A 25,862-nucleotide genomic window follows, 5' to 3' on the forward strand; every position below is an offset into this window, starting at 1 on the left:
AATCTTCACTCATATTTCACTCACAAGTATCTGTTTTTGGCAATTCATGCCAAAGGGGGAGAAAGTATTAGCCCAAAGCAAAAGGACCGCACCACAACCAATTTCAAAAATGTAGTCTTTCAAATTTGTATTAAAAGAAGGACTTTCAATTGGTATCTTATTTTTGATAGAATTTCAAATTAGTATAACCTCTTCAAAATTATTATCCAAAACCCTCTTGAACACTAAGAGGAGAATTCCATTGAGGGGGAGTTTTGTTTAGTCAAAGGAAAATCATTTGAAACAGGGAGAGAAAATTTCAAATCTTGAAAATGTTTCTTTCAATCTTATTCATATACCTTTGACTATTTGCAAAAAGACTTTGAAAAAAAAAATTCCAAAAACATTTGCAAAAACAAAACAAGTGGTGCAAGCGTGGTCCAAAATGTTAAATATGAAGAAAGCAATTCATGCATATCTTATGAAATGTAAATTTGTCTAATTCCAAGTAACCTTTGCACTTACCTTATGCAAACTAGTGCAATTCTGCACTTGTATATTTGCTTTGATTTGTGTTGGCATCAATCACCAAAAAGGGGGAGACTGAAAGGGAAATAGGCTCAAACCTTTTCTTAAATAATTTTGGTGGTTGAATTGCCCAACACAAATAATTGGACTAACTAGTTTGCTCTAGATTATATGTTCTACAGGTGCCAAAGGTTCATCTACAACTATTTTAAATCAACTGTCCAACATACCGTAGATTATTCCGGACAGGAGAAGCTTTTTGGAAAAACAGACTAAGCGCGGACCGTCCGGGCCCTTGCGGCGGACCGTCTGCGACACCAGGATGACCCTCAGACAGAACCAATGCAAAAACCCAAGTCTACACTACGGACCATCCGAAGTGCAAGCAAGCACCGTCCGAGACCATGCGCGGACCGTTTGGCCTCAGGCGCGGACCGTCCGGTAGGTGAGGAACCAAAAAACCCGAAGGTGACGGGTTCGGTAAAATGAATTATAGCGTCCTCGTGGACCGTCCGGGGTGCACGACCGGACCGTCCGTGACTGCCTTTATCTGACATCTGACGACGCATTTAATGCATTATAGCCGTTGACATAGCCGTTACTGCTGACCATTGCGATTTCAGCCGTTGATGTACAGGGGCGGACCGTCCGGACCAGGGGCGCGGACCGTCCGCGGTTGGCAGAATTGGAGCAACGACTAGGAAGTGGTTGGTGGCTATAAATACAACCCCAACCACCTCCATTCACCACATCCAAGCATTCACTACTCCTCATTCAATACAAGAGCAATACACAACACTCCAAGACACAAATCAAAGCCACCGATCGAATCAAAGTCCACAATTCAACTCTAGTTTTTAGGACTTGTGAGAAGATCGACTTGTGTTCTTTTTTTGTTCTTGTTGCTTGGTTGGCTTTCTTCTTTCTCTCATTCTTACTCTCAAAGCCTTGTAAGCAAAGCAAGAGACACCAATTGTGTGGTGGTCCTTGCGGGGTCTAAGTGACCCGAGAAATCAAGGAAGGAAGCTCACTCGGTCTAAGTGACCGTTTGAGAGAGGGAAAGGGTTGAAAGAGACCCGGTCTTTGTGACCACCTCAACGGGGAGTAGGTTTGCAAGAACCGAACCTCGGTAAAACAAATCACCGTGTCATCCGCCTTATTTGCTTGTGATTTGTTTTCGCCCTCTCTTTCGGACTCGATTATATTTCTAACGCTAACCCCGACTTGTAGTTGTGCTTAAAGTTTATAAATTTCAGATTTGCCTATTCACCCCCCTCTAGGCGACTTTCACATCCACTCGACCGTCCAACCCGGTGGCAGGGTGGTAGGCCAAGTCACACCATCAACCATGTCCTAAAGCGTACCTGCAAAAATTATGCCACAAGCAAGACTGACTATACTAATACTGAGCTAGACTTACCCGGTGTGAGGAATCTACTCCTCTACCTCTAGACCATGCAGCTATTTGGCTGAGGGGTTTGGTTTGCCAAAAGCACTAGCTGAGTCTAAAAATCAATTTTAGCTTTTCCAATTCTAGTATCATTAATCTTAGCTAAGTTTGCTCCTTCTAAGCATACATGGTAGCAATCATTTAATACAATCAACATGTTATCTCAAGTAAAACCTCATTTCACTTCTTACTCAATGCAGTACAAGGGGTCAAGCAGTCTCATTTGCTGCAAGAAGCAGACGATTCGAATCAAGTTTTAACCTTGCAAGGTAAACCTATACACACGACATGTAGGGGCACTCCGTCCCCACACATATCAACCGTCCCCATCGATTCCCCGTCCGCGGCCAGGGCTCACCGCCTTGGCATACAATGCTCCACTGACCCCGGCTGCCGCCGTGCAGTGACCGCACTTGTACCCACCATAGCTAGCATGGGAGACCCAGTCTCAGGACAAGTGAGGAGGAAAGTCCGCGCCCGGCTTCACTCAGGTACTAGGTTTACCGGTTACCATATTTCCCGACATGTGTTTAGTACGTTCAAACGCTTGACTCAGGTTTCCACACATTAATCCTTAATTCCTTTTCCGTCTCATGGACAAGGCATCCACCCTGGATCCAAGTCCATAGACCATCATAGATCCCGTTATCAAGATGAATATAATCAATTCCTGACCTCGCGTGAGTGCTAGAAAAATCACTCGACTTCTACCGAGATCCTAATTAGTAAGGCAGCTACTCGACCTAGCATACTAGTATCCATCTCAAAAAGGAATCCTGAGTTCATGCAACTAAGGGTTTCAAACAACTCCTACACTTAAGTGCACATTACAAGCCTACAAACATTAAGTGTAGTAAAGTAGCATATATATAACTGGTTATGCATAAAAACCGGGGCTTGCCTTCAAATGCTGGGGCTACAGGGAGATCTTCTATGGCAGGCTCGGGAGCTAGCTCCTGGTCTTCCTCGTGTACAACTCCTTGCTCAGGAATGTGCACGTACTCTCTGTTAGTGAGGTTGCAATCTAATGAATGCAATGAGTGAGATATATGTATGCCGTGACATGCAACTTAGCAATAATAGTATGGTGAAATGATTAAGTTAATAAGGTAGAACTTAATCTTATTACTAGAACTTCTAGTGGTACCCTTGGCCATTTAGGGAGTTTGGTTAAGTCAATTGGTCAAATCATTTTTGTTTTCCACTGATTTCCTTTTAATGTTTTGGTGAAAGTTTATTAATATTCCTAGCCGAATTCATTGGGGTGAGATTCATTATTCTTATCAATTTATCTCTTCTTCTCATTTTCTTTTATGTTTTTAAGGGGGGTTTGAACTACAATCTACTTTTATAATTTCCAAAAATTCTGTAACAATTACAATAGCTTCTCACTGGTGTATAACTCTTACTCTCAAAAATTGGGGCTTAAGAAGTTAAGGGTTCTCTCTGTACAAAATTATCAAGTGGTAGGACAGAGGGGGTACATTGAACAGTGGAGTATTCCTTAAAGAATGTTTTTTGGCATTTAGGTGTAATAACATGACTTTGTACCAAATTTTAGCCACTAATTCTTATTGGTTATTTTACTGTGATTTTCTAAAGTTCTTGGCAAAAGAGGTGCTTTCTACTACCACTATACTTGAAAAATATCAAACAACAGATTTCTAATTTTTTCCTATCTTCTTCTTTGTGCAAGAGCAATCATTCTAGGATTTGGCAACTTTTTGCTTAAGGGAAAGGGTGGTAGGAATTTTTGGATTAAATGGCCTTTTCATAGGGTAGGGGCCATGGGTGTTACCTTACATTTTTAAGTAGGTTTCATTTTTTTCTGGTGGTCTACTTCATCAATAGTTGGGTAAAAATTTATTTGCCTACTGTTGCACATTTTTTGGCTTCCTTATGATTTAATTAGAACATAGGCCAAAATCAAGTTTGAACTGTTCAACCCACTTATTAAAATGGGTTGGGGTGTCTACTATTTTTGTAATGGTGTTCTAGCAGTTAGGAGTCCAGTGAATTTTCCTTACTGTTTTTGAAATGGTTCTTATATTTTTAATTATGGATTTTCTGTATTTCTTAGTGCCTAATAAATATTTATCCTTAGATTAGCTCTGGACTAGGGTTCTCTGTATTTTTCCTAGTTTCTTTATCACTTAAGTATACTAGAAAAAATATGTTTATCCTCTGTTTATTGTTTTCTACTGCCTTTCTTAATTTCCTAAGTTTTGGACAGATATAGTCTTTAATAGCAAAACTTGAGTTAATCTTATATATTGGGGTGCTCAGTATTTGTAAACAGTGCTTAAGTTGGGTATGTATCTCTACAAATTTTCTTAAGCCTAGTACAGAAGCATAACTATTTTTCCTTATATTAATAAGGTTTGGGCAGTTTTCCTATTTAATTCAAAACTCTAAAATTTAATATAGAAACCATAGGGTTCAACATTTTTGTTCAATAGTTCATATTATTTGGAATCGAGCAAAATTGGTTTGACTAAATTTGGTTAAATATTTCTCAAGTTATGAATTTCCCAAGTTCTCTGGTCATTTAAAAAGAATTTATCAGAAATGGTTAAATGGAAACTAACTTGCATCGTTGGTCCCTGTCGAATATTTTTAAGTTTCCTTACAGACTAGTTCTCAGGTTACTATTCACATGAGCCACTGACAATTCAGAACCCCCATGGGTTTTAGTAAACCTAACCCGAGGTCCTTCCCCCAATTAAACAGTACCCGCGGCGGAGGAAAGGACGGAGGGGCTTACCGACGGCGAGATTGCTCCGGTGAGGTGGCCGAGGGCGAATAGGAGGTTGTGACGGTCACGCCGATGTGCGGATCGTCTCCGGGGATGGTCGGAGTAGGCCGGTCCACGTGCATAGACGGGGAAGCTCGTCGGTGGCGAGGGCTCCAGCCTATCCAGGGTGGTAGAGTTCAATTAAACTGGTCAGTGAGCTTCACTAGGTGCTAGGGAAGGCGTAGGTGCGAGGAATTGAAGAATGACTCACCGGATAGCTCGGTCTACGCGCGGTGGCGGGCGACCGAAGTCCGGCGAGGGTGATTCTGCTCCTCTAGTGAGGCAATGCCTCGGCTCAAGCTTGGAGAAGCTTCACAGCCTCTCGGGAAAGCTGTCCAGGGGCTAGGGCGAGGCTAGGGGTCGTTAGAAAGGATTGGTCACGACGACCGTGCTCGGGCAGTGCTGGCGGGCGGTGGCACTCGCTTTCAACGGTGAACTCCAGTGATCTCTGGCTCGGGCGGGGCTTTGGGTGCGCAAGTGCATACGGCTAAGGCCTCTGGGGGCAGTTATAGGCGAGGGCAAGGTGGAAATGCGCGGGGCGGGGCGCGCGCTGCCGCGGCCAGTCCGCGCTTGGCCGGTCAAGCAAGCGATCGAATACGTGGCCTCGCTCGGCCTGGTCATTTTCAAACGCTAATTGGCTCGCGATCTTCTCGTAACTCTCCCAAATCCCTGCACACAATTTCTTCTTTGTCGTTTACTCTTTGTTTCTCTTACAGCACTTGAGTGGATTTGATCTCGGATTCACGAGATACGAGGGGGCGAAGTTGGGTTTGTCGCTCGGCTAAAATCCGAGACTAAAGTCGAGTCAACATGTGTCGAACGGTTTTTGTTTGATTTCAAACTTTACCGGAGTATGTTCAAGGCAATTTGGCGCCACTTTCATATTTGGGTTTTGTAGATTTGAGTTTTGGAAGACATAGAACACGGCTAAACTTCATAAAGGGGCAAAAATTCAGTTCTGAATTTTCTGAATTTCCTTTTTGAAAGTTTAGCTTGAGGGGTCTTTTTGAGAATTTTGCAAAGCTCCCCTGATCAAACTTTCTTACTACATTTTTTAGTATTTAGTGCATTTTAACTTTGTTATTTGGTTCTCCTCATAATTTTGTGTTTTTCAAAACCTTTTTACAAGTTTTCTCCTTTTGCACTTAAATGGCCTACTTAGGGTTATTTAGGGTTTGTGAATTCTTCTCACTTTGAGGTACATGATATGATTAAGGCACAATCCTTAAGATGAAAAAGACTTAATTAAACCTTTGTTACTAACTTTGATGTCCTTTGCTCAATTTGTTTCACATGTGATAATGGTTTTAAGTTAGCACTGAGAAGAATCTTATAGGAATTAGTGGGGTGTTACAGCCTTCCCCCCTTAGAGGAATATCGTCCCGAGATTCGGGTCGGAGTCCTTCGGGGTGAAGCGAAGGTTAAGGCTTGCTTGAATTTGGTGGTTTGTTCATTAAGGTTCTTCTTAGTAAACTGCTCTTCGAATGTCATCTTCTTTGCAACTTCAGAAGGAAGTCCTTTTTGATTTAGTTTTACAACCAACTCATTTTATGTTAAGGTCATTCTTCTTATATTTAGATTCAGAGGGCAGGGGGAGGGGTTGGGCATGGCTACGTACCAATTCCCTTAGGTATACAATCGGGGAAATTTGAACATAGAAATTCCTCAGTCTCCCAAGTAGCCTCTTCTTCTGAGTGATTACTCCATTGGATCTTATACAGTTTGATCGATTTAGCCCGAGTTGATCTTTCCTTGCAATCCAGAACCTTGGAAGGGTACTTGTCGGAGAGAAAATCCTCCGGCCGGGTGGCGGAATGCACCCACTCTAATCCTAAGATGAGGAGGGGGCCTAAGCGTTTTGCCTGTTATGTGGATTTGGGATGAACACGCGAAGACACGAGACGAGGGATTAGAGTGGTTCAGGCCGCCGGAGCGTAATACCCTACCTCCATTGTGTGTATGTAGTATTGAGTATGTGTAAAACCTGTGAGCTTGAGAGTCTGAGAGCTTGTCCCCTGTAACGTTGTGTGTCGTCCCTTTTATAGTTTAAGGGAGGCACATACAAGGATGCTAAGCCCCAACATGTGGGCCCAGGAACATAATGGAAATAATACATTATGTGAGTAACTAATGCTAGTAACGCACGAGCAATCACCGGAAGTCTTGATGACTGCAGTTCATGCAGCATTGATAGCCGAAACGTACGAGTAATGGTGAATAACAGCACGACCCGCGTATCGTGGGCTGTGCATGCCACCTGTCAGTGGAATGGACAGGCGCACGTGTTATCCGTAATGAATGCGGAGGCGCGCGTAGCCCAGAGGCGTCATGCTAGGTTCCGCCCGTTGGCTTAAGCCACACACAGTATGCCATGTGGCTGCAACGGGTCTCCACCTGAGCGGGAGGCAGGAGTGTATGCGGACAGGTCCGAAACCGACAAGACTAGGTCCAGACATGTGTCGACACCGGACCCCCGCCTGGGTCCTGTTCAAGGCCCGAGTATGTTCTGTCCTGAGTCCTTGGGACCCCATTGTGGGTGGCTCGGACCCCATACCGGGGGGGGGTCCGAATCCCATTCCAGGGGTCCGGATTGCACACGTGGAGGTCCTGGACCAACCTTAGAGGTCCGGACTGTATATCTAGGTGTACGACACTCTCCCATGGGGGTCCGGACTCACTGTTGAGGCCTTGGGGTATATCACTTTCTCTGGACACGTGGCGGCTCCGGACCCGCCCATGTGGTGGGGTCAGGCGCTGTTGTGGATCCAAAGTAGTCGCCCGAGGATGGGGCGAGTCATGGCTCAGTCCCACACATAACACCTTTACCACGCGACTAAGAGATAGCTGCGTGGGTACTGCATCTTTATATAGTAGCAAGGGGTATCCTAGTTTTAAGGTACCGACAGTGGCCCCCGGGCCCACCTCAGGGGAGGATGCGAGCCTGCAGGTGGGACCAAAACTTGTATTTTGCTTTGACATGGCTTGATTGATGATTGGCGTGCCGTTTCAGTGCGTCTGCTGACGCACCCACCGTCAATCTACCTTAGGTCACGCCAACTGCCATATCTGTCTCCACGGCTGACTGACCCATGGTCCCCACGCCTAGAGGTTTCATCGGGCCACGCGTGGGGCACCTCGTTACTGCTGCATTGGTTTAAAAAATTACCTTCTGCTCTTCTGCCGCAGCCCCGAGGAGGCGCACTACCGGCGTGTGCGGCGGTTCGCTCTTTCCGCACCCGGGATCCGACACCCAAGGAGTATGAACCGTGGGCTCGCCCCCCCGAGTCATAGACTGGACTGTTGTCTCTTGCGAAGACAATGAGGAGGCGCACTACCGCGTGCGGTGGTTCTCGCACCCAAAATCTGGCACCCACGCTGCATGACTCGTGGACCCGGGCCCCCGTGTCATAGACTGGGCTGCCTGGATCCTAGGTGCCCATCAAGTGTGATCTCATGCAGCGATTGAGGGGCGCGCAGAAGGGTTTCCTTGAGCGAGGACTCTGGTTTCCTTAAAAAAGGGTTCACCTCCGCATGCAGCAGTTACCCTTTCGCATTCTCTTCCAATCGACTGCGCCCTTTCGTCTTCGTGTTCCTCTGCGCCCCTTTGCATTCGCGCTCTTCTGCTCTACACCCGCGCCGCCGCAGACACCATGACTTCGCTTGGCCATCCCGGCCGCTTTTAGTCCGAGGAAGCGCTCAACCTGGTGCGCGGCCTGCTTGGGTGGAGCGCGCTGGGGCTCGCCGGAAGAATCCGCGCCGGCGCCGTCCCCCTCGGCAATCTTGCCGTCGGGGAGTTCATTTTGTTCGTCTCCTACATCTCCTGCGGATTGGCATTGCCGATCTCGCCATTCTTCCTGCTGCTGCTGGAGGAGTTCGGGCTTCAGCTTCAACACCTCACGCCCCACTCTGTCCTTCAGGCGGCCATCTTCGTCCACCTCTGCGAGATGTTCGTAGGGGTGGCTCTCTGCACTTCTCTCTTCCGCCACTTCTTTGTGTTGGTCAAGTCTGGGAAGACCAAGGACCACATTAGGGCCTACTACTTCTAGACGAGGCTAGATCCAGCCACCGTCTACATCCTCACCCTTGGTGGAGCTAGGTGGGAGAACTGGCGAAGTGACTGGGTGATCGCCAGCGCCGAGGCCAACGACTGCCTCGTCCTGCCGTCCGATGGGCCAGCTCTCGACCGCAAGCAGTGGAGGACCAAGCTGTCCCTGGCGCCAGAGTTCCTGCCCGTACTGGACAGGATCAAGGGCTTGGCTACGGGCGGCCTGACGTCGATGCACGTGGTCGGCGACTTCCTGAAGCGCTGGATCGCGCCGCTGCAGAGGAGGGCGCGCCTGTGTTGCTGGTTCACCGACGCCAACGACATTGGTAGGATCCAGCGTGGGTCGGGCACCGACCTATCCTGGGACGAGCTAGCGGTCCTGGTGGGAGGGATTACCGGGGAAACCTTCGTCCCTGAGTCCCTGATCCTCCCCCAGAATATCCCTGTGCTCTGCAACGACCCAGGGCTGAGGACAACGATCTTGGCCATGCTGCCGACCTTCGACGAGAGCGGCGTGGCGATCCGCCAGACTGGAGGCTGGGACCCCCACCGTGGAATCCGGATCTCCGACGCACCGGCTGGAGGTCCCCAGCCCTCCGGTGCGGCTCCTAGCGCCCCCGTCGTAGCTCCCAGCCCATTGGACAAGGGTAAAGGGGCTGCGAGCAGCACCTCCGCCCCAGGTGGCACCGAGGGGTCGGAGGAAGAGAGGCGGTGCCACCTGTGTCGCGCTGACGGGTCGCTCGTTTCAAAGCCTCCCCAGAAGCGCTAGAGGACCGTAGGCGGGGCCGAGGAGGCGAGCTCCCAGGCCCATGGCACGCAGAGGCATGTCAGTCCTCCGGTCCCGCCGCCACCACCACCACCATCGGTCCCGCCGCCACCACCACCATCTGGGGGTGATCTCCCCCAGGGGCACCAGCAGCAGCAACAACAACAGCAGCAGCAACAGCAGTGGTCGCCCCGCTTCCAGGGTCGCTGGAAAGTCCAGGGCCCCAAGTAAGTGTAACTTATTTTTCCATGAGTCTAATTATCATGTCGACGGGTCTTAACCCATCATCTTTTCGCTAGGGCTTCCTCCTCCACCGCTCCTAAGGCCACACCCCTCCGCTAGGCACCAGGCCCACCGATGGGTCCGGCTCTCAGCAGCAGGAATCTGTTGGGAGTGGTGCCGGTGGTCCGCATCCAGCCGCTGCCCAGACAGCGCTAGCGGCTTCTCATGCCCCAGCCGGGGGTCCGACGGCAGTGGCGCCAGCATCAGGCGGCGTCACAACGATAGAGGAGGTCCTAGCTAGGGGATCCGCGCCCGCCTCCGACATCGTGCCCACTCCCGACGTTGGGGGTGACACCAGAGGCGCGTCCAGCTCCAACCCCCCACCTGCACCGGAGGAGATGGAGGTGGTGTTCGAACGACGGCTTCGGTCAGGTGCCAAGGAAGAAGCTGCTCCAATCCCCCTCCCCCGCATGCTGTCCCGCTCCCACCAGGTCCTTAGTGACACTAGGGCAACAATTTTGCGAGAGTGGGAGGCGCTTGAGGCCGAGCACCAGCGACTGGCGCACCCAGCTGGAGGAGCGCACCAGGGCGGCGTCCCGCCAATTCATCTCCGAGCGGTCCCAACTTGAGCAGGACCGTAAGGAGTACCAGAAGGACCTCCAGAAGGTGTATGCCAGGGAGCTGGACGTGCACCGGAGGGAGAAGAAGGTGGCCAAGAGGGAGGAGGCCTTGAGTCAGCGAGAGGCCCTCGCAACAGAGTTCCGGGCCAAGCTGAGTGCCCTGGACCAGGCCCTAGAAGCCCAGTGGGTCCATCAGACCCAAGCTGTGGAGAGGCTGCAAAAGTGGCAGCAGGAGCTCAAGGGAAAGGCCAGCGATGCCGCCCTCATCGAGGAGAACCTCAAGACAAAGGAGCAGTCCTTGGACAGGCGGGAGACGGACCTCGCCAGGCAAGATACAGATCTCGCCTTCAAGGAAGAAATGCTCACTCGGCGGGGCAAGCTGTTGGCCGAGCACGAGCTGGAGGCGGAGAAGAAAGAAAAAGAGTTGGAGGAGCAGGTCCGCCAGTTCAACGCGGCACAGGCGGCGCAGGGTTCCTAGGCAGTGGAGGCCACCAGGAAGGCCCTTGAAGATCTCCAGGCGGAGCACCGCACCGGGGTCCAGCGCATTGCCGCGTGGGCCGGCGAGGCGAGCACAGCGCTGGTGCCGCTAGGGATGAGCCCCATCCCGGTGTCGGAGCTGCCTACGTCGATCTCCGATGCGCTCCCGGTGATGGACTCCACCTCCGACGCCTGGACCAGATCCTCGGCGCCCGCCTGGAGGCAGAAGGCAGCAAGCTCTGCCGAGCGGTGATTGAGTATATCTTGACGTGCTTCTGGAATCATGGCCCGACCATATCCTTGGAGCCGGTGATCGCTGGTCCGGTGGCCGACACTGAAGACGCCGCCTAGGAGGGTGTACAAGACGCCGTGGAGCTGGTGGCCGAGCGCTTCCAGTGGGATCCTGCTGATGACGAGTAGTTGTACCTATAGAGACAAGGCAAGGGTCCTGCTGGAGTGCAGCTTGTAATAATTTTTGGTTTTGTAAGATACTTTTGAGAACTATTAATCAAATAACACTTATCTATATGCTATTTGTCCTCGCTGTGTGTAGCGTTACCAACTTCTCCCTGGTACTTGGCCCCCCTGGGATGTAGACTCAACGTGTCGAGGCTGGATACCAGTATACCTAAGGGAAAATTAGTTGCCCGGTCCCTAGGAGGTAGTCTCTACGTTTTGAGACTACCTGCGTCTGGATTGGGACCTGGACCTGCACACAGCTTCGACTTTGAAGTGTTAGTAGTACACCCATAGGACCCATCGTCTGGTATCTGCCATCCTTTGATTCATGCAACAGGACCTGCAGGATTTAGCCTGGGAAGCCAAGCCATATGTCCGGACCCACAGGATCATAGCTCCAAATACTAGGGTACCCGTTGCAGAGCGGTGGAGGTGCAGGCTTAGGGTACGGAACCAGGCTAAGCGGCTACACAGCTCCGGACCACTCCAGGGAACGAGCGCCCATTCTCTAGAACCGGACCCACAGGTTGCCAGACCCCCTATAGCAGTAGAGGGATCCTGAACTGCAAGCCTGGCTTACTCAATTCGGATGTCATCATACCAGCAAGGGTGGGAACTATATGGGTGGGTTAGATAAAAAATAATGCTCATAAACTGAAGTAGAATGAAACATCACAAAAGCTCCTCTAGGGGGTAAATTCTTTCCTTATAACTTGATATACATGGGTGCAGACCAACAGGCCGGGCTTACGAGGGCGGACCTCACCGGATTGACGTACACATATGCACAACCCAGTTACAAGGAAGAAAACTCAACCCCCTAGTTTCGCTTCTATGGGTAGAACTTACGGAGATGCTCTATGTTCCAGGGATTGGGAAGAGGCACTCCTTCAGTTGTGGCAAGGCGGACACACCCGGGTCGGCATATTTCCGTCGCCTTGAAGGGTCCTTACCAACTGGGGAGAGTTTGTGGAGCCCTTCTCGGTTCAGTACTCGCCTTAGGACTAGGTCCCCGACCCTGAGCTCCCTACTATGCACGAACCATTGGTGGTAGCGCCTGAGCGCTTGGTTGTACCATGCATTTCGGATCGCCGCTCGCCATCTGTGTTCGTCGATGAAGTCCACGTCCTCACGTCGTAGCTGTTCCTGCATAGACTCATCGAAAGATTGGACTCATGGGGAGCCCATAATAATTTCCGGGGGAAGACAGACTTTGGCCCCGTAGACCAGGAAAAACGGGGTCTCCCCGGTAGCTCGGCTCGGTGTGGTCCGGTTCCCCCACAGTACGGACGGACGTTCGTTGACCCAATTTGCACCATGCTTTTTCAAGCAGTCATAGGTGTGTGTCTTGAGCCCCCTGAGGATCTCTGTGTTTGCCCTCTTAGCTTGGCTATTGCTCTTGGGATGAGCCACAGACGCAAAGCAGAGCTGGGTGCAGATGCCCTCGCAATACTCCTGGAAGAGCCGACTTGTAAACTGTGTCCCGTTGTCCGTAATGATACGGCTTGGGACCCCAAATTTACAGACAATCAACTTGAGGAAAGCAACAACATAACCCTGAGTGATACTGACCACAGGGGTGGCCTCCGGCCACTTTGTGAACTTGTCGATAGCGACGAAGAGGAAACGGTACCCGCCGACGGTCCTGGGGAATGGTCCCAGGATATCCACCCCCATACGGCGAATGGCTAGGAGGGTGGAATCATTTGCAGATCCTGAGCCGGTGTGTGGATCTGCTTTGCATGGAACTGGCATGCCTTGCAGGACTTTACCAACTGAGCTGCATCCTAGAGAGCGGTTGGCCAGTAGAAGCCATGTCGGAAGGCCTTACCGACCAGCGTGCGGGATGACGAATGACTTCCGCACTCACCTCCATGGATCTTCGTGAGCAACTCACGACCCTCCTCCTGGGTGATGCACCACATGAGAATGCCGTTGGCGCCGCGACGGTAGAGATCCCCTTCTACCACCGCGTATCGTTTAGCCAACCGCACTATGCGCTCTACGGACACATGATCTTCAGGAAGGATATTTTCCTTCAGGTAGTCCCGGACCTCAGAGATCCATGCATCGGGACCACTCTGAGCTACTGGCTGTGGCGCTAAGAGGTTGGCAGGACCCCCTGTAGCACACACAATCCTTGGTGGGTTCTGCAGATGTAACTCCATCGGGACCGCTAGCTTCGAGGTGCTAGTCTCACCCCCTTCGCCCAGTTCGGCAAGTTGGGTGGTAGGTCTCAGCAGCCGTCTTTTGAAGACACCCTCGGGCACGGGTGCCCAAGTTGATGCCTTCGTGGAGAGTTCATCTGCCGCTGAATTGTTAGCCCGAGGAACATGTTGCAGTTCCAGGGCCATGAAGTCCTTTTCTAGCTTCCTTACATGGAGGAGGTAAGCTGCGAGCCTGGGCTCATTGCAACTACATTCCCCGTGGACCTACTTGATGATCAGTTGGGAGTCCCCCTTCATGAGGAGCTGACGGATCCCTAGGGATAGGGCCACAGACAAGCCGAAGATAAGTGCCTCGTATTCTAGCATGTTGTTTGTGGCCTTGAACTCAAGGTGCACCATGTACTTCCCTTGATCTCCGCTTGGGTCGACGAGGACCATCCCAGCACCGCCACCTTGCTGGCGGGCAGACCCGTCGAAGAAAAGCGTCCAGTGGGGCTCAGTGAAGACCAGGACCCTGGGCTCCACAGGTGTGGGGTTCGAATCGGGATCCGGACCCCCAAGAGCGCTCGGAGGAGGGGTCCACTCCACGATGAAGTCAGCCAGGACCTAGCTCTTGACAGTGTGGCGAGGCTGGAAGTCCAGTTGGAACTCAGCAAGTTCCGCTGCCCACTTGGTGATGTTGCCTGTGGCGTTAGAGTTGTGGGATGGCCCTTAACGGAAAGGAGGTCACCACCACAACCCTGTGTGCCTGGAAATAGTGGCGCAATTTCCTGGACGCAACAAGCACAACATAGAGAAGCTTGTGCGTCTCAAGGTACCTGGCCTTCGCCTCATGGAGGACCTCGCTAACGTAGTAGACCGGCTTCTGTATGGTCCGGACCCCTATGGGTGGCCCCGGGCCCTCAAGATCCGTGGTGGTCGGACCACCACCTTCTCCTAGGGGAACTTCCTGACTCCCTTGGGGATGTTGCACTATCCTTTCGACGACCAACACCATGCTCACCACATCTGCAGCCGCTGCAATATATAAGTACAGCGGCTCCCTTGGCTCTGGAGCTACCAATATCGGTAGGGACACAAGGTGCTGCTTCAACTCTTGGAAGGCTCGCTCTGCCTCCTCGGTCCAAGAGAATGAGCCGAACTTCTGTAAGAGCTTGAAGAAGGGTAGCGCCCTCTCAGCCAGCCGTGAGATGAAGTGGCTAAGGGCGGCCAGGGACCCCGTAAGCTTCTGGACATCCTTGATCCGGGCTGGAGGCCTCATTGCCTCAATTGCCCTGATCTTCTCCGGGTTTGCTTCAATGCCCCGGTGCGAAACCAGGAATCCCAGCAACTTCCCAGCAGAGACACCAAAGACGCACTTGTCCGGGTTCAGCTTCGTGCGCGTTGCCCACAGCTTGTCAAAGACCAGGGTCAAGTCTTCCACTAGAGTCGACCCTCTCTGAGTCTTGCCCACGATGTCATCAACGTATATCTCTATCCTGTCCCTAATCAGGTCCCCGAAGGTCTTACTCATCGCCCGTACAAATGTTGGTAAGGCGTTCTTCAGACCGTAGGGCATTACAACATAACAATAAAGCCCATCCAGTGTTACAAAAGCAGTATGCTTCCTATCTTCCCTAGACATCTGGATCTGATGGAAACCAGAGTAAGCATCTAAGAAGGACAAGAGGTCGCACCCAGAGGTAGAGTCCACGATTTATTCTATGCATGGAAGTGAATACAGGTCCTTGGGACAAGCCTTATTAAGGCTGGTGTAGTCGATGCACATCCGAAGCTTCCTGTTTGCCTTTGGAACGATGACTGGGTTGGCCAGCCATACAGGGTGATGAACCTCTTCGATGAAGCCAGCGTTTAGCAGCTTTCGGACCTCCTCACGGATGAAATCCTGCCGCTCAACGAACTATCTCCGAGGCTTCTGACTCACCGGTTTGGCGTTAGGGTGGATCTTCAGATGGTGCTCAATCACCTCCCTAGCGATCCCAAGCATATGTGACGGTTCCCATGCGAAAACGTCGACATTTGCCCGGAGGAAGGCAACGAGCGCGAGTTCCTATTTCTCCTCCAGATTGCCCGCGATGCGAGTGGTCTGGGAAGAATCTGCGCTGACCTGAATGGTCTTGACGGGACCACTGTCTGCTCCGGATGGCTGCACCTTTGGCACCTTGGTAGGCGCCTTGGTACCAGAGGTCGAGGGGTCCCTCCCTCCGTCCTCCGGGCGAGCAGTTTCCGCTGCCAGGGCGTGCAGCTTTTCGATAGCCGCTAGCGCAGCGGCGCGGTCACCCCGCACGGTAAGGACCCCAGCCGGGGACGACATCTTGAGGACCAAATACCCGTAATAGGCAATGGCCATGAACCGGTACAGGACTGGCCTGCCAATGATGGCATTGAAGGGGAGGTTAACCTCCGCGACGTCAAACTGGACGTTTTCTGTGCGGAAGTTTTCCTCGGTCCTGAATGTAACCGGGAGTGCGATGCTCCCAAGAGGATACACCGGTTGTGGGCCCACTCCAGAGAATGGACGAGAGGGTCCCAGTCGGGACCCTGGGATCTGCAGCTGCTTGAATGCAGCATGGCTAATGACGTTGAGCCCAGCCCCACCGTCAATCAGAACATGGTGCAGCCGCATGTTGGCAATGGAGGGGCGGTGATGAGCGGTAGTTTACCGGCCCCCGCCATGTTTTCGGAGCAGTCGGATGCCCCGAAGGAGATAGTGGTGCTCCTCCACCGCTGATGTGGAGCAGCTTTCGGGACCCCTGGACCGCTGAAAGGACCTCTCGTCGCAGGGACTTCACGTTCCTACGGGAGGTGAGCTCCAAGCTCCCGCCATACATTACGTACAACTTCTTGCGGCGGTCGTTGTCATCACCGGAGTCAGAGTCTCCAGTGAAAACGTCCTTGAGGACCCCCTCAGGTGACTGATACCCGAGGTCCCGTTCTCCCGTGGTCGCGTCGCCTTCGTCGACCTTCTCCTTGCCAGGTCGGCGACGAGGTGGCGAGCCATCCTTGGAAGCCTGCTCGCGCCGCTCGCTGATGCGCTTCGTGAGCTTGATGATCTCGCGGCATTCCGAGGCGCTGTGGCAACTGTTGGTGTGCACAGGGCATGACCCAATGTTGCCTCCCTGTGGCCGTGGGCGCTTGCCGCGCTCGTTCTAGCCCCCAGTCGCAGCTGCGACAATCGGAGCAGTAGACTGCGGCCTCTCATGGCCGCAGTTCTTCTTCTTCTTCTTGTTGCCACCCTGGGTGATGGCACCCGAGCCACCCGTCTGGGTAACTCTGGTCTGTGGTGCTGAGTGCCAAGCATGACCCTCGGTAGCTCTGGCACATTTGTTAGCCAGAGCGAAGAGCATGGTGACGGTTTCCACGTCATGTGTCGCCAGCTTCTCCAACATCTTCTCATCACGCACCCCCTGTTGGAAAGAAGTGATGATAGAGGCATCGAAGACGCGAGGTATGGTCCCGTGTACCTTGGTGAAGCGGGCGATGAAAGCCCGGAGAGTCTCCTCGGGTTCTTGTCTTACGACATGAAGATGGGCCTCCACGCCATGCTGTTGATAAGCACTGGCAAAGTTCGCTGTGCACCGTGCACAGAGCTCTTCCCAGGAGTAGACGGATCCTGGGGTCAGGTTCATGAGCCAGGTCCAGGATGGCCCGATCAAGGCTACATGGAACTAGCTCGCCATCACAGCAGTGTTTCCACCAGCTGCCGTAATGGTGGTGACGTAAACCTGCAAAAATTCCGATGGGTTGGATGTACCGTCATACTTCTCTGGCAGATGCGGGCGGAACTTGGGCAGCCATGTCGCCGCGCGGAGGTGATCCGCTAGCGCGGCACAACCCACACCGACCAATGGGACACCCGTGTGGATTCGGGCACCCCTTGGAGTTTGTGGCGCACGTGGAGCGAAGTCCTGGTCGAGGTTGCGACCCTCGAAGTTTAGTCGACGCTCATGCGCCCTCTCCAGAGAGACTCGTGCGTCCTCACCTGCATGTCTACGGTTGAGTTCTGCCCACAGGTCATCAGGTCTCTCCAGAGATATTGGAGCATCCTCACCCGCACGCCTGCGGTTGAGCTCCGCCCGCAGGTCCTCAGTCGGTGCGGCATTCACTGAGGGTGAGCGCACTGACACCGACGCCTCATGTTGACGCTGGAATGACCGAGGCCTGGGCTTGGCCGAGCTAGAATGCGCCATGCCAAGGAGACGATCGAATAGTGGCCCTCGGCGAAGCCGTGGAACTCGGAGGGTGGTGCAGCAACTCCCTGGCTGCAGACAACGCCCCAGGAGCAGCCCTTGACGGAGCCCGGGAAGTCTGCGCAGGCGTGTGCTGCTGCGCAGCGCGCACAGCTGCAGCACCAGACGCAGGGCGGTTGGAACCCCGTGGCATGGAAGACGCAACCTCTTCCTCCATCAGGAAGTCCTCAGGAATCAAGCCGCGGTGCTCGACGATCTGGACCATCGTGTCGAGCAGGAAAACAGGCGAAAACTTAATGCCAAAGCCCCTACCTGGCGCGCCAAATGTCAGAGAGAAAATCCTCCGGCCGGGTGGTGGAATGCACCCGCCCTAATCCTAAGATGAGGAGGGGGCCTATGCGTTTTGCCTGTTATGTGGATTTGGGATGAACACACGAAGACACGAGGGATTAGAGTGGTTCAGACCGCCGGAGCGTAATACCCTACCTCCACTGTGTGTATGTAGTATTGAGTATGTGTAAAACCTGTGAGCTTGAGAGTATGAGAGCTTGTCCCCTGTAACGTTGTGTGCCTTCCCTTTTATAGTTTAAGGGAGGCACATACAAGGATGCTGAGCCCCGACATGTGGGCCTAGGAACATAATGGAAAGAATATATTATGTGAGTAACTAATGCTAGTAACGCCTGAGCAATCACCAGGAGTCTTGATGACCGCAGTCCATGCAGCATTGATAGCTGAAACGTACGAGTAATGGTGAATAATAGCACGGTATGTGTATCGTGGGCTGTGCATGCCACCTGTCAGTGGAATGGATAGGCGCACGTGTTATCTGTAATGAATGCGGAGGCGCGCGTAGCCCAGAGGCGTCATGCTAGGTTCCGCCTGTTGGCTTAAGCCGCACGCAGTATGCCACGTGGCTGCAACGGGTCTCCACCTGAGCGGGAGGCAGGAGTGTATGCGGACAGGTCCGGAACCCACCAGACTAGGTCCGAACACGTGTCAGCACCGGACCCCCGCCTGGGTCCTGTTCAAGGCCCGAGTATGTTCTGTCCTGAGACCTTGGGACCCCATTGTGGGCAGCTCGGACCCCATAGGGGGGGTCCGAATCCCATTCCAGGGGTCCGGCTTGCACACGTGGAGGTCCTAGACCAACCTTGGAGGTCGGGACTGTATATCCAGGAGTCCGGCACTCTCCCATGGGGGTCCGGACTCATTGTTGAGGCCTTGGGGTATATCACTTTCTCTGGACACATGGCAGCTCTAGACCCGCCCATGTGGTGGGGTCAGGTGCTGTTGTGGACCCAGAGTAGTCGCCTGAGGCTGGGGCGAGTCATGGCTCGGTCCCACACACAACACCTTTACCATGCGACTAAGAGATAGCCATGTGGGTACTGCATCTTTATACAGTAGCAATGGGTACCCTAGTTTCAGGGTACCGACAGTACTCTTGGTATGATAGATCTAGCTCTATCTCCACTTCTGGTTCTGCTATGATCTTGGTCGGCAATCGAACACACTTCTTCAGTTGGGATACATGGAATACATTGTGGATGACAGACATTTTTGGAGGTAACTTCAATTTGTATGCCACGGGTCCACATGCTTCCACGATCTCATAAGGTCCAATGTAGCGAGGGGCTAACTTGCCTTTGGTCCCAAACCTTTGCACTCCTTTGGTGGGTGATACTTTCAGATATACGAAATCTCCCACTTCAAACTGGATAGGTTTTCTTCTTTTATCGTGGTAACTCTTCTGCCTGGCTTGAGCAGCTTCGAGATTCTTCCTAATTAGCTTGACTTTCCTTTTGGCTTCAGTCACTAAGTCAGGTCCAAATATTTCTCTTTCTCCAGGCTGAGATCAATTAAGGGGTGTTCGACACCTTCTTCCATATAAGGCTTCGAAAGGTGCCATCCTTAGGCTGGATTGATAACTGTTGTTATAAGCAAACTCTGCCAAAGAGATGTACTTATCCTAGTTCTTGCCGCAATTGATCGCACAAGCCCTTAGCATATCTTCAAGAATTTGATTTACCCTTTCGGTCTGACCATCAGTCTGTGGGTGGTAAGCTGAACTTCCCATTAGCTTGGTTCCCAAAGACTCTTGCAATTGTTCCCAAAATCTGGCAACGAATTGGGCTCCTCGGTCAGAGACAATGGTCCGGGGTAACCCGTGCAAACACACGATTCGGTCAATATACAACTCCGCATACTTCTGAGCCTTATCGGTGGTGTGCACTGGAAGAAAATGCCACTTTTGTCAATCGATCCATAATGACCCAAATCGAATCATGATGCCGAGATGTGTTGGGCAGACCCACAATGAAATACATGCTGATGTCATCCCATTTCCAGGAAGGTATTGATAGGGGTTGCAAGGCACCAGCTGATTTCAAGTGGCTTGCCTTTATCCTCTGACATGTGTCACATTCTGATACATAACGGTCTATCTCCCTCTTCATTTTGGTCCACCAATATAAGGACTTCAGATCATGGTACATTTTGGTGCTTCCTGGATGCATGGAGAATTTGGAGAGATGAGCCTCATCCAAGATTTTCTTATTGAGATCCTTATTTTTCGGAACCACCAATCTGCTTCCAAACCACAATATACCCTTCCCATCTTAGCGGAAACACTTATACTTCTCTATCTTCTGATGGAAGTTCTCCTTAATAATTTGCACTCCCTTGTCACTGAGTTGGGCCATGATTATCTGGTCTCGCAACGTTGGCTCAACGGAAATGTGAGACAAAGCACCAGAAGGAATCACTTCAATCTTCATTTTGCTCAACTCGTCACACAGTGTGTTGATGCGAGAATCCATCGTGACACAGTTGCATTGCGACTTTCGACTCAAGGCATCAGCTACCACATTGGCTTTCCCTGGGTGGTAGTGCACCTCCAAGTCATAGTCCTTGATCAGCTCTAGCCATCTTCTCTGTCTCATGTTAAGATCAGCCTGAGTAAAGATATACTTGAGGCTCTTATGATCTGTGAAGATGTTGTGGTGGGTTCCCATCAAATAGTGTCTCCACATCTTCAATGCATGAACCACTGCTGCTAATTCCAAGTCATGAGTGGGATAATTTTGCTCATGAGGCCTGAGTGCCCTGGATGCGTAGGCAATGACCCACTTGTCTTGCATCAAAACACAACCTAGTCCAGTGCCAGAGGCATCACAGTACACATCAAATGGCTTGCCATTGTCGGGTTGCGCTAACACTGGTGCTGTGGTCAGATGCTGTCTCAAGGAGTGGAAGGCATCTTCGCACTTCTGACCCCAATCAAACTTGGCTCCTTTCTTCAACAATTCAGTCATGGGCTTCACAATTCGAGAGAAATCCAGAATGAATCTTCGATAATAACCGGCCAATCCCAGAAAACTTCGAATCTGCTGGACAGTTGGTGGTGGCTGCCAGTTCATCACTTCTTGCACCTTACCCGGATCAACAGTTATGCCTGCCTGAGAGATAGTGTGACCCAAGAATTTGATTTCCTTTAGCCAAAAATCACATTTCGACAGCTTGGCATAAAGACGGTGCTCTCGCAGACGCTGAAGCACTATATGTAAATGATCGGCGTGCTCTTCTTCATTCTTTGAGTACACTAAGATATCATTGATGAAAACCACCACGAACTTGTCTAGTTCAAGCATGAAGACAGAATTCATCAGATACATGAAGTATGCTGGTGCATTAGTCAGCCCAAATGACGTCACCAAATACTCATACAACCCATATCTAGTTGAGAAGGCAGTCTTCAGAATGTCACTTGCTCGTATCTTGATCTGATGATAGCTGGAGCAAAGGTCTATCTTGGAAAACACTTTAGCTCCGACCAACTGATCGAAAAGAACATCAATACAAGGCAAATGATACTTGTTCTTGATAGTCACTGCATTAAGTGGGCGGTAATCTATACATAGCCTCAAGCTTTCATCCGTCTTCTTCACAAACAAGGCTAGACATGCCCAAGGCGAAGTACTTGGGCGGATGAAACCCTTGTCTAACAATTCTTGCCATTGTTTCTTCAATTCTGCCAATTCAGCGGGTGGCATCTGGTAAGGTCTCTTGGAAATAGGTGCCGTTCCCGGTTGCAACTCGATGGCTAATTCAATATCCCGGTCTGGTGTCATTCCTGGCAATTCATCAGGAAAAACATCTGCATACTCACAGACCACTAGAATATTCGTCAAGGGTAACTCTATCATAGCAAAAGCACATGATCGAGTAGAGTCTTGGCTGGGTAGATACAATGCAAGGTCTCCGGAGGTAGGAGAACGGATTTCCTGAGCTCTAGCAGCTACATCCAACACCACTCGGTGTTGAGTCATCCATTCAGCTCCGAGAATGATGTCCATACCCTCTAACCCCAAAATTAGGAGTGTGGTTTTGAAGATCTTGCTTCCCAGTGAGATAGGCACATTATGATTTAATTGGTTCGTTGCAATTTTACCCCCAGGTGTTGCTATCATGAAAGACCCTTTTGTATGATAGAAAGGCAGTTGACATTTAGCACTGAACTTCTGGCTAATGAAGCTATGAGATGCACCATAATCAAACAGAATTAATGGAGGTTGATTAAAAACTGAAAACTGCTCCTTCAGGTAACTCCTCCAGAGTAGTGAAATTGAGCTTCCCTTGCCTGACTTGCACCTTCTGCTTCCTTCCTTTGTCTTGATTTGGTGCGGGCATCTGCCTCTGCTAATTCCTTGGGAAAATTTTGGCATAATGGCCCACATTTCCACAAGTGAAGCACTTGTTCCCATTTCCCTGGCGAAACTGCTGATGCTGCTGAGGTTGATTGTTCCTTGGAGCGGGAGCTGGAAAGCAGTTGGGTGCTTGCTGTTGCTGAGGTGGCCTGATCACCCATCTGCCTGCCTACTGCTGGAAGCCTCTGCTCTGATTGGTGGAAACAATCCTGAACCTCTGGGGTGGAGCGGAGGGTCCTGACATTGGTGCCTTCCTCTTCTTTTCTGCCCGGTGAGCTACAATACAGTCCTCCTGTGAGAGGGCCAGGTTGACCAACTCATTGAAGCTATCAGCCCGGACAGTGTTGAGATGCTCACGCAGCTTGGTGTTGAGACCCCTGCGGAAGCGGTCTCTCTTCTTTTCATCAGAGTCAGCATGATACCCCGCATACTGGCACAGGTCGTTGAAGGCCTAGGCATACTGCAACACAGTACGGGTTCCTTGATTTAGTGCCAGGAATTCATTCAACTTGCGGTCAAGAATACCAGCTGGAATGTGGTGTCCCCTGAAGGCAGCCTTGAATTCCTCCCAAGAAACTTCATGACCAGCAGGTAGCATGGCACGGAAATGGTCCCACCATGTCCGAGTAGGTCCGCGAAGCTGCTGCACGGCGAAGCAAGTCTTGGTGTCATCAGGGCAGTCTCCCATGAGGAGGGGAAACTTGGACTCCACGACGCGTAACCACACGTCAGCATCCAACGGATCCTCTGCCTTGGTGAACAAGGGCGGCTGCATGCTCAGGAACTCCTGATAGGTCGCCGTGGTTGAAGGTCTCTGCGGCTGGCCTCCACCATGCTGATGAAGGTGGGGCTGGCGCTGCAATAGCTGTCACAGAATTTCATTCTGTTGCGCCATCAGTGCCTACACCGTGGGAGCTGGAGGAGGTGGCGGGGAACTTGCTCGTTCTGCCCGCGACGTTGCCTAGCTGCCATCTAAAAACAGAGATTGCCGCCATTGTTATCCCAATTAAAAACTCCGAACAATATGCTTTATATCATATGGAAGAAAATGTCATACATAACATTAATTCGAACGAGGATAACATGGTTACAATCACTTCATTGTTCGCAAAAGTCCTCAAGGGTTACATTAATTAGGAGAAGGTACCCGTAAGCCTAGTCCAAAATCTGACATCAACTAAGCTCGCGTGGGTTTCTATCCTCCTAAAGCGTCAAAATGACCCATCAACCCTGAGTAGTGGAAGCGACACTGGATACGAGCGAAGGGGCATCACGGAGGCAGTCACATTGGTACCAGGGGCCGGTCCTAACTCCTCGGGAGCCTCCTCGCCCTCGCTTCCGGCCTCGTTGGCCTCCATCTCCAGGTGGTGCATGTCAAGGTGGTCGTTAGCTTCCTCAAGCTCATGCTGCACATTGTGGAGCTAGTTTTCCAAGACATCAATGTGTTCTCGGATCTCCACCTGCTGCTCCAGGGTGGCGATGCGCTGGCTCAACCGTTCTACCTGTAGGTCTTTTTCCACCAACTCTGAGGACAGGTCGACCACGAAGTCCTCTTGGCTGTCGAGGGTGAGCTTAGTGGTCTGAGCAAGGTTAGCAAGATGTGCCATAGCGTCGCTCTGCAGGACCTGTAGGCCGTACAGTGCGCTCATGCACTGAACAGTGATCCTCCCAACCAAGTCGGGATACATAGCCCACACGTCCTTCACATGGCTCACACGATTGCACCACATGGGGTCATCCCTCTTCTCACCAGGGAAGAGTCCTAGTGGGTGCATCACCATCTCCAGGGGATGGTAGCCGCAGAAAGTCATCAGAGTCTTCATAGCTGCCGCCTCGGTGGTGTCGTTCGTCCTAAATCCAATAGTTTCAGAGTCAAGGGAACGCCAACCCGGCGGAAGGGGGTGTGCCTCCAACATCATCCAGACCGGCAACGTGGCACCCGATGCTCCTCGTACAGCTGCACCGTGTACAAAGGGGGCGTAGGGTAGCCGACGGAGTTGAGCACCTCCCACAAGATGTAAGGGAAACCCTCATGAGAAAGGAAATCGGAACTAAAACGAGTGTCTCCTCCACTGGCGGAAGTGGGTGAAGTCATCTGTGGAAGAGGATCAAATGTAAAGGTTATGGTAGAAGAAAGAAAAAATGAAAGAGCCTGGATTGTTAAAAGGAAGCGGGTTAGATCAAATTTTTACTCCTCTAATTTCTAATCCTTTTGTGTTTTATAATGCATGCGTGCTGAAAAGAACGTCTCCTCACCGAATCAGAATGGTGCTTTTAGGGCATCCTTGAAATTCTAAAACTGGCCCATAGGGCCTACTTATTTAGCCACCTGTTTTCCCCACTATTCCTAAGGCCTTTCGTCCTAGGTCTAGCGTTCTAGTCCTGACGATTCCAATACTGGTTTCTAAGCAAGTTTTATTTTTGAAAAGTTGGTATTCACGACTTATTGCTTTCTCTGTGGTGGTATTTGCTTCGGTACCAGCTGTGGCAGAACTGCCCGAATTATTCCAGCTTAAGTGCCCAAGTCACGGCTTAGAGGCCGCAACACACTTAAATTGGAATAACCCCTCAGTCCCTCAGATCTAGTTTGATAAAGTCACTTATCCAGGATCAAATACCACAAGCTCACTCGAAGGTGAGTCATAGAGGAAATACAATAAAACAGGAAACCTCAAATTAAAGTACTGGAGTTATTACATAAATCAGAGTTTTTAAGCCAACTGAAACAAGTTCATAAATTAAATTGCAGCGGATAGTCGATAACGTTGATTGATGAGGAATAGGGAAAGGCCTAGCCCACTACTCCTCCTGCTCCTCTCCTGCTGGAGCAGCATCCCACTCGACTGTCCAACCCGGTGGCAGGGTGGTAGGCCAAGTCACACCATCAACCATGTCCTGAAGCGTACCTACAAAAATTATGCCACAAGCAAGGCTGACTATACTAATACTCAGCTAGACTTACCTGGTGTGAGGAATCTACTCCTCTACCTCTAGACCATGTAGCTGTTTGGCTGAGGGGTTTGGTTTGCCAAAAGCACTAGCTAAGTCTAAAAATCAATTTTAGCTTTTCCAATTCTAGTATCATTAATCTTAGCTAAGTTTGCTCCTTCTAAGCATACATGGTAGCAATCATTTAATACAATCAACATGTCATCTCAAGTAAAACCACATTTCACTTCTTACTCAATGCAGTACAAGAGGTCAAGCAGTCTCATTTGCTGCGAGAAGCAGAAGATTCGAATCGAGTTTTAACCTTGCAAGGTAAACCTAAACACACGACATGTAGGGGCACTCCGTCCCCACACATATCAACCGTCCCCATCGATTCCCCGTTCGCGGCCAGGGCTCACCGCCTTGGCATACAATGCTCCACTGACCCCGGCTGCTGCCGTGCAGTGACCACACTTGTACCCACCATAGCTAGCATGGGAGACCCAGTCTCAGGACAAGTAAGG

Source organism: Zea mays, chromosome 3 (assembly GCF_902167145.1).
Source record: "Zea mays cultivar B73 chromosome 3, Zm-B73-REFERENCE-NAM-5.0, whole genome shotgun sequence".
Lineage (NCBI taxonomy): Eukaryota > Viridiplantae > Streptophyta > Magnoliopsida > Poales > Poaceae > Zea > Zea mays.